This window comes from Gymnoscopelus microlampas, assembly GCF_963454915.1.
Source record: "Gymnoscopelus microlampas genome assembly, chromosome: 19".
NCBI lineage: Eukaryota > Metazoa > Chordata > Actinopteri > Myctophiformes > Myctophidae > Gymnoscopelus > Gymnoscopelus microlampas.
In genome coordinates this window covers 41703903-41712930 of record NC_139956.1, presented here as the reverse complement: position 1 = coordinate 41712930, position 9028 = coordinate 41703903, and the positions used below count along the sequence as shown (strand labels likewise).

Genomic DNA, 9028 nt, shown 5'->3' with positions numbered 1-9028 from the left:
ACTACAACAACCCAGGACAGAGTTGTTTTGTTCACATTCCCTATATATGGTGTTCACAATTCTTGGCAGTCATAGCATGCCTACTAGCTGAGGGAGGACACCAGTCAGAGCAGTAGGTAAGAGATCAAGCTGGCTTTTGCCACTATTATTACTTTAACTTTAGCACTGACTTGACCTTATAATTCAGTAAGTGCTACTTGTTGGGGTAGTTGTAATTGACCAGTGCACATGGGAGGACACCAGTCAGAGCAGTAGGTAAGAGATCAAGCTGGGGAAAGTAGAATGTTTAAACTTTTGTCACTATTATTACTTTAACACTGACTTGACCTTTTAATTCAGTAAGTGCTACTTGTTGGGGTAGTTGTAATTGACCAGTGCACATGATAAGTCATGTTTGATAAAAATAAACTCAATCTAACTCATTTAGTTTTAGCATAGAAGAGTAGTTTTGTATTGACTCGTGCACATACAAAGAACACATGCTCAATGGAAGCAAACAAGCTCAGACTACCTCAAATGGAGGCAGTGATGATGTTTAAATTCATAAGTGCATCTCTTTGGGGTTGTCTTGGCTCTGTATTGTCATCTTCTATCAAGTCAGTGCTAAAGTTAAAGTAATAATAGTGACACTATTATTACTTTAACTTTAGCACTGACTTGTCCTTTTAATTCAGTAAGTGCTACTTGTTGGGGTAGTTTTAATTGACTAGTGCACCTACCAAAAACTCAGCCATGAAGGGTAGAATCTCATTGCATTCTGTCACTATTATTACTTTAACTTTAGCACTGACTTGTCCTTTAAATTCAGTAAGTGCTACTTGTTGGGGTAGTTTTAACTGACACATAACAAGCACATAACAAGAAGGCTTGATGTAAACAAACTCAGATTACCTCTAATGGGGGCATTGATGATGTTTTAATTCATAAGTGCTTCCCTTTGGGGTTGTCTTGGTTCTGTTAGGTCATCTTTTACACTTTAGCACTGTCACTGTTATTTAATTGATTAGTGTAAAAACAATAACTCAATCTTGATGGAAAGAGACTTTAGTATCTTCCCATAGCAAAATTTGTGTTGCTTATCTATTGCTGAATCTCAACTCTGAGACATAACTATTGCCTTCTCGTTTGTATATCATTCTGTGATCATTTGCTGCTGCCCTATTACTCCTAAGAACAAAACTAGGAGCAATAGAGAGAGATGAGAATGAGATACTAAGTCTAAGATAACTAAGTTTTGTTCAGTCAATAACTTGAGAAGTATTTGAGAAGTATGATAAACAGAGGAGATCTCATCCGGAGCCTTCATTGAAGGGAATCTGAGAAACATAATAAGAAACATCTGAGAATAATGAGCCCTTATAGAGATCTCATCATTGTGAGTTCAATATCTCTTCCTCATCTCATTTATTTCTATTGGATGCATTAATGGAGCTATATGAGACCTCGATCTGAGACACACATGAGCATTAATGGAGCTATATGAGACCTCGATCTGAGACACACATGAGCATTAATGGAGCTATATGAGACCTCGATCTGAGACACACATGAGAATTATGAGAAACAATTAAGAATTATACAATTAATACTCAGATTTCTGAAAAGAAATATACATCATTGATCAGTTTAACAGTACAACATTTATTTTTAACACAGGGACACATTTACAGCAGTTAACGGAAAGGAAATATATGAACATACATGTTTTTAATACATGTCACATATATGTTTATCATATATGTGACATATTCGAAATTCGCCACCTACATATATGTATATTACATATATATGTACATATTTCACATTTATTTATTCACATTTTTTTTTTAAATAATAACTAGCCAACTACATTAATATTGACATTCTTCCCATCACTTGGGCATATGTTTTATATCTATCCAATACAGTATGTAAAACATAGGTAGGAAACGAAAACTACTAATCACCAGAAGTCTTAAGTGCATTTTCTGCAAAAACAAGCAACCAAGAGTATATCTAGCGCTAAGGTAAAAGTGCAATATATCAGCTACCTATTTTCCTTAAACAGATGAGACAAAATAGCAAAATCAAATGAGCAAGAGCTAAAACAAATAAGTGTATCGACTAAACAAGATCCAATAAAACAATACAACAAGCGTTCGTACAACTAGTTAACAAGTAGGCCAGGCAAAGAGGAAGGGTAGTGTTTCCTGAAGAGGTGGGTTTTCAGCCTGCGGCGAAAGATGGGCAGTGACTCTGCGATCCTGACATCAGTGGGAAGTTCATTCCACCACTGTGGGGCCAGAACGTGCCAGAAAGTCTTGACCGTGTGGATCGGCCAGAAGGACCCTTGAGTGACGAGGCAATCAGTCGCCCCGAGGTGGCAGACCGAAGTGGTCGGGCAGGGGTGTAGGCATCGACCATAGCCCGGTGGTAAGAAGGAGCTGTTCCTTTCACTGCCCTATACTGCCCTGCCAAGCCAAAGAGCAGTAACTACGTTTTTGGACACACCGACTTATTTGGGTGTCCCAAAGGTCAAATTAGCCTTTGTGATGTTGGGGGATAAACAATTACCTCAAGAACAGATGTACAATTAGTGTAATATCACTTTTATGCCGATATCTAATTTGGCTGACCAGTTGAATCACTTTTAAACCCATTTTTCAGTGATTTTTGTTTTCGTAGTTACTGCACTCTGCCTTGGCAGGGCAGTATAGGCTAGCACCAGGATTTTAAACTGAATGCGAGCCACTACGGGGAGCCAGTGTAGAGAACGGAGAAGGATAGTTGTGTGGGAGAACTTGGGGCGGTTGAACACCAGACGAGCTGCAGCTTTCTGAACAAGCTCCAGAGGTCTGATGGCAGATGCTGGAGCACCAGCAAGGAGGGAGTTGCAGTAGTCCAGGCGGGAGATGACAAGAGCCTGGATGAGCACCTGGGCTGCCTTATCCGTGAGGAAGGGGCGAATCCTCCTGATGTTGTAGAGGAGGAATCTGCAGGACCGTGTCACTGATGCGATGTTTGCCGAGAACGACAGTTGATCGTCCAGGGTCACACCCAGATTCTTCGCAGTCCGAGTTGACGTCACCACAGCATTATCAATGATGATGGCCATGTCTCGGTGCGGACAGCCCTTCCCCGGGAGGTACATCAGCTCGGTCTTGTCCAGGTTGAGCTGGACATCCACTCCGAGATGTTAGCCAGACAAGCAGCAATGCGTGCCTCCACTTGTGTGTCAGAGGGGGAGGATGAGAGGATCAGCTGGGTACCCAGCCATCCTTTGGTAGTGTGTGGCCACTTCTTCTGGGTTGTCTCTACAGAGAAGAGAAAAGGAACTAATGAGAAAACAGTGGACCAAAGTCTACTACAGACTCCAAGCATTTCAATCCATTTGCTACACCGCCTGTTTTAGTGTACAAGAGTTTCTCTGTGAGTTTATTGATGATAATGCCCTTTATTCAAACAAATTAACTATTTTAGTAGTGATTTTTCTCGTGATTTTTTTCCAAGAACCTGGCAAGTTTGCAATTATTATTGGTTACAAATATTAAGGTAAAGTTAGGCTTTTCCAAATAGCCTGATTTAAAAAAATAGATGTTTGACATCACATGAACTCCACTTAACTTGTTATGGGAAATTGTACAACGACAGCGCTAATCTGCACAGGTTTTACCAAATATAGGCCTCCTTCGGTCAGGGTTGACCATAGTTGGCACATCCTATGAGGTCAAATTACTGCATACAAGAACTTGTTTTCCTTTCTCAATTCATTTCTTTTTTTTTATACTCACCAATTGTGTCCATCTTTTTGACTGGATCATGGGCCTCCAGCTGCTCCCCATCACCATGCTTTGGCTTTTGACCTTAAGTAATATTATGTAATTATTAATTTGCAAAAGAAAGGTAAGCGGTTTCACAGACAACATCTCAGATCTAGCTTATGGGGATACAGAGTGAACACAAAGTGGTACAAAGCTGAGCCAGGCAGCATTTTAAAAGGCTTGAGTGTAAACATAAATAAATCAAAATTGCACAAATTAACCAATAACTGTAACAAGCTGACAATTATACAGACAAGAAAGTCGAACATGGCATCAGTTGGTACCTGATCATGACCTATGTCCAAAACAAAAATATGTCAACTGTTTTCTTACCTTGTAAGTAGTGCCATGGAAATGCTGATTTGCAGCAGCTGATGTTCACTGTTCACATAGTAATGGCCCCACACTTTAAGCTCTAGAGCGTGGAACAAATATTAATAAATATTAGCCACAATAAAGCATCAGAAAACACAAGCCCCTAAAACAGTGTAAAAACAGTTGACGTTTTTTTTAGGTGAATCCCATAACATACCATATAATGTGTTAACACATGTGTTTTATTTATTGATGACGTGATTGAGACCAACACTTACATTTGAGGTTGCTCTGAAGCAGTGTCATGACTCAGGATTCCACACAATGTCCACCTGACAAATGCAGCAGATGTAAATGTATTAGGGCTACAACTATAATTATTTCATGGAAAATCTGGTTACTATATTAACAAACTTAGTTTGTATTGATATGTGTAGTTAATCTCCCAGTAGTAAATAGTTGTCCTAAATTTGATATGAGACAGTGATTAACTTTTACAATGGTAAGATAGCAGAGCAGACTGTCCAAATTCAGTTGTAGTCTTAAAAGGTATGTATATCTGGGAGAACAGAACATTTATTTACATTTCCCCTCCATATGACTTACAGTTATGCTTGAACCATGAAGTGCCATGAACAAACGCAGCCCTGAAAAGGAAAGAAAATGTAAGACTATAGAAGTAGTAACCACAACAACAACAACAATAGCAATAACAATGCATGCATATTTTGTGGCAAATATCCTTTATGTTTACCTCAATTTGCCATAATTCTTGGCTCACTCAAGTTTGGTTAACGTTAGGTTTAAAATAAACTAGGCTAACCACATTAAACCACGTGTCCCTTCAGGGTGAAAATTTGGTGAAAATAGCCGATCTACAAGCTCTCAACATATTGTGTTGCGACACGTTGTGAGCTTGTAGATTGGCTTTCGGCTAAGAGATCTGGTGTAGAGGAAACACAGGTATAAGTGCTGGGGGAACTGTATCAAAGTATATACTAGGCTTTAGTGGTTGATTAACAATAGCTATTACATTATTATTGTTGTATTATTTCTTATTATTTGCCAACAGCATAAATTTGTACTGTGTGTACCTTAAGCTTTCTTTGAGTCACACCATGGCCTGGCCTGGCCTGCACATCCCTGCAATCACAAATAAAATAAACATTAATGAGCAACTAGTTCAAAAATCACTTGGTAAACAGAGCCATGCATTCTACATAAAAAACAAACATCAATACCTTCATCCAGATACACAGTAATTGAGTTAGCTTCATTCCTGTCGGTGGAAAGACCAATATTAGTTGTTACTAAAAACTTAAGAGGTGTAACTAGATGGTAAAGAGGCTATATCAGTTAGCCTAGAGGCTACCCAGCTAGCAAAATATCGCAAATTTCTGGCGTGAGGCCGTCTCCACGCCACGCCGACCGGGGCGTCCGCCGGGCGGGACACGCCGCGTCCACTCGGCCTCCTTGATCAGCGTAAGCCGCGCGTCACGCCGAGCCGCTAATCAGCCTCACTCCGGCGGACAACGCCAACCGTGGCGGTCGTCGATAGCGGCCGGATAGCGTAGCGCCGTCATATAATGCTGTATATACCCCCCCCCCTCCTCCCTTTCATCCCCTATATTTAGCGGCCATTGTCACCCCCCCCCCACCCACCCGCATTTGAGGTTTCTATAAACATGTCAAGTAGCAATACAGAATAAGGTCCCCATCACACAGTTCCCCTGTATCTCTAAGTATCTGTCTAAGAACATGACATAATGCATAAAATACATGGCCCACATGAAATAATGCAGCACAGACATTAACTCCATTGTTATGGTATTTATTAGAAAAGGAAGGCACAGAAATAATAATCCTAAAATACAAATGTATCACTTTAATTAAAATGGCAGACAGTGAGAAAAGTATTCCACATAAAAGTATCAATGCTGTAATAATATGTGTGAAGTCAGACTGGTAATCAATAGCCTACTTAAAGTAACAAAACAAGTAAACATACCCATTGAGCAGAATGTCAAGTAAAAAATGCATAAGAATATTAAAAAATAGGAGATGGTCCATTTGTACACTCAGAGTTGCAGACCTGTAAGGGTCCATTTGGTTTCATCTGTACACAGACTTTCAGACATGTAAAGTCCATTTTGGTTCCATGTGTTACTGGTGTATGTGTTTCTAGTTAACATGCTACAGACTCAGAGCCATATCAAAGCTACTGGACAAAAGTAAACATACCCATTGAGCAGAATGTCAAGTAAAAAATGCATAAGAATGTTAAAAAAATAGGAGATCTATGCTGCCCTGCCAAGGTAAAGAGCAGTAACTACGAAATCAAAAATCACTGAAAAATGAGGTAATTGTTTATCCCCCAAAATCACAAAGGCTAATTTGACCTTTGGGATACTCAAATAAGTCGGCGTGTCCAAAAACTTAGTTACTGCTCTTTACCTTGGCAGGGCAGGTCCATTTGTACTCTTGCAGACCTGTAAGGGTCCATTTGGTTCTATCTGTACACAGACGCTCAGACATGTAAAGGTCCATTTTGATTCCATGTGTTACCGCTGTAGTTTGTCCTGGTGTACTGTATGTGTTTCTAGTTAACATGCCACAGACTCAGAGCCATATCAAAGCTACTGGAATGAATACAAAATGGGCCACTGTTCATTTAATTCAATTTTGGGTTCTGTGTGCTGGTGTCTGTCGCCCGCCTCTTCTTCCAAAGCCAATGCAGTTCCTTCATGTGGAACGCGTCACGTGAGCCACCCAACGAACGCCAACTGAGAGGGAGAGAAAGGAAATAAATTAGACAACGGTGGTGTTGGTTTTAATAATAAGGACCCCCAATTTAACATGCATCAGGTCTACAGACCCTGTTAATGGCATGGCTATCTCTGAGACCCCAATTTATATAGTGAAATGTATGTTAATTTAACTCAGTGTGTAGAAACCCTTGATACATTGATCAGTTCCCCTCTTCCAATGCCTCACTAAATTTCCACACCAACACCATTTTCACATAATTTTCAACTATCATGACATAGAGAGGTTTCAGGGATTTATGGTAAAATAAATGTGGCGTGCTGTGAGCTTGTAGATTGGCTATTTTGGATAACTGTGTAGTCACACCCTTACCTTGCAAAACGTGAGGTCCAAGAGGTTCTTGAATGTGGTCACTGCCCTCACCAGGTCAAACAGCGCTGCGTCTGGAACATACAGACACAGGGATAGTGTGTAAGTAATCAAACAGTTTTTGTTTTTTTAGTCAGGCTCTACTTTATGCTGTACATTACTTCTAGACTCATGTTAAACCTACCATGGTTTTATAAGCTTGGTCATCACAGATGCTCCCGATCTCTTCATCCCCACTGCTGTGATGCAGGAAATGACGAGCAGAAACATCTGAGAAAGAAAGAAAATTAAAAAGAAAAAGAGAAGGGTTAGACACAATCAAAGCCGTATCATGCTCCATCGCAGGAAAAAACTACAAACAGTAACATACTAATATCAATGCAGGGTATTTCGGCTGTGGCATAAGATCGTAGATTGGCTATTTTCAGCAGCCAGTTCATTTAATGTAAAGCAAAATAATTAAGAAAATTAGCAGCCGTGTGTGTGTGTGTGTGTGTGTGTGTGTGTAAGCTTTTAGCTTAATTCTGCCTTATTCTAGCCTTCAGCTAACATGAGCTCGGCGATCTATATAAATAAAATAAGTACAAGTATCCATAACACAGATTCACCTACCAATCCATCGATCAACAGTTAGTATCATAACTCTGTGACGTGATTAAAAGTAATGTGGGTAGCAAGAAAAGTCTAGTCAGTTAGCTACAGTAAGCTAGCCAGCTAGCACGCTAACATGTACACAATGAAACAGTCAAACATTTGTAAAACGAGATATTTAGACTACACACAGCAGGCATACATCCACACAGATACAAACAAAATAGTAGGCTAATACACTAACCTTTAAATTATATTTCCCCGGAGGAAAAGGATAGATATATCAGCGGTATGTTTTCCCTCTGTCGAGAAGCATAGAGGAGAAAGAGAAGGGCCGACGCAGAAGCAACCGGATGTCCTACCGTTGCTCAAAGAATGGAGCTGTAGTGTTGCCATGTCTGCTTATTATAAGCGACTTTGGGTTTGTTTGAAGACGCGTTGTGAGCTTGTACATCGGCTATTTTCAATATATATATACACATACATATCTAGGCCATGTGGCCTATAGTCACCACATGACTATAGCCAGCAATACACAGTTTTGGGCTTGTTTTCATAGACCTGGCTGCTTATTTCTCTCGCAAAATATGGCAACACTGGTCATTGATTTGATGTAAGCGTCCGTTGCGTATATCCGGTGTATATCGCCACCTACTGAACTGGAGTATATTGAGTTCCTGCTGTAAGGCCTAAATAAAGTATGTTTAGTGCTAATAATGAATTATACAACTTGATAATAATAATAATAATAATAATAATAATAATAATAAGGGTAATAATAATAATGATATTGATAATAATAATAAGACACTTCATTATATATATTTTGTTTTAAATAAGCAAATACATCAACTCTAAATTAGAATTAACAATGCAAGGAATAAATATAATAGCAACAGAATAAGAATAATAAAAACAACAACTGAGGAGCAATTAATCCTTGGAATTATTCAGTAGTACTATTATCAGTATTATTACTGAGGTCACCTTATTTTGTTTTGAACATTAAATAACATTAATATACACGATTACAAATGGCTTCAGGTTTAGGGGGGGAAATGGCACAAAAAAAATGTTATAGTTTTACTTGTTGACTTTTTTGATAGTGTTTAATTTGGACTACTTTTTTTCATAGTTTTACTTGTTCACTTTTTTGATAATGTCATTTGTATATTTGGATTATCTCT

At 39.1% G+C, this 9028-nt stretch overlaps 2 long non-coding RNA genes across 2 annotated transcripts; both read right to left on the bottom strand.

The window, feature by feature from the left end:
* Positions 1-3003: 3003 nt before the first annotated feature.
* Positions 3004-5263, bottom strand: LOC311034725. Its single transcript, XR_014599624.1, has 6 exons — positions 5210-5263; positions 4722-4762; positions 4394-4447; positions 4134-4215; positions 3771-3842; positions 3004-3293 (listed from the first exon to the last, which is right to left on the bottom strand). It is a non-coding gene; the product is annotated as an uncharacterized lncRNA (long non-coding RNA).
* Positions 5264-5956: 693 nt separating this feature from the next.
* On the bottom strand, positions 5957-8255 carry LOC311034926. Its single transcript, XR_014599652.1, has 4 exons — positions 8086-8255; positions 7435-7520; positions 7254-7324; positions 5957-6898 (listed from the first exon to the last, which is right to left on the bottom strand). It is a non-coding gene; the product is annotated as an uncharacterized lncRNA (long non-coding RNA).
* Between the last annotated feature and the right edge of the window lie 773 nt (positions 8256-9028).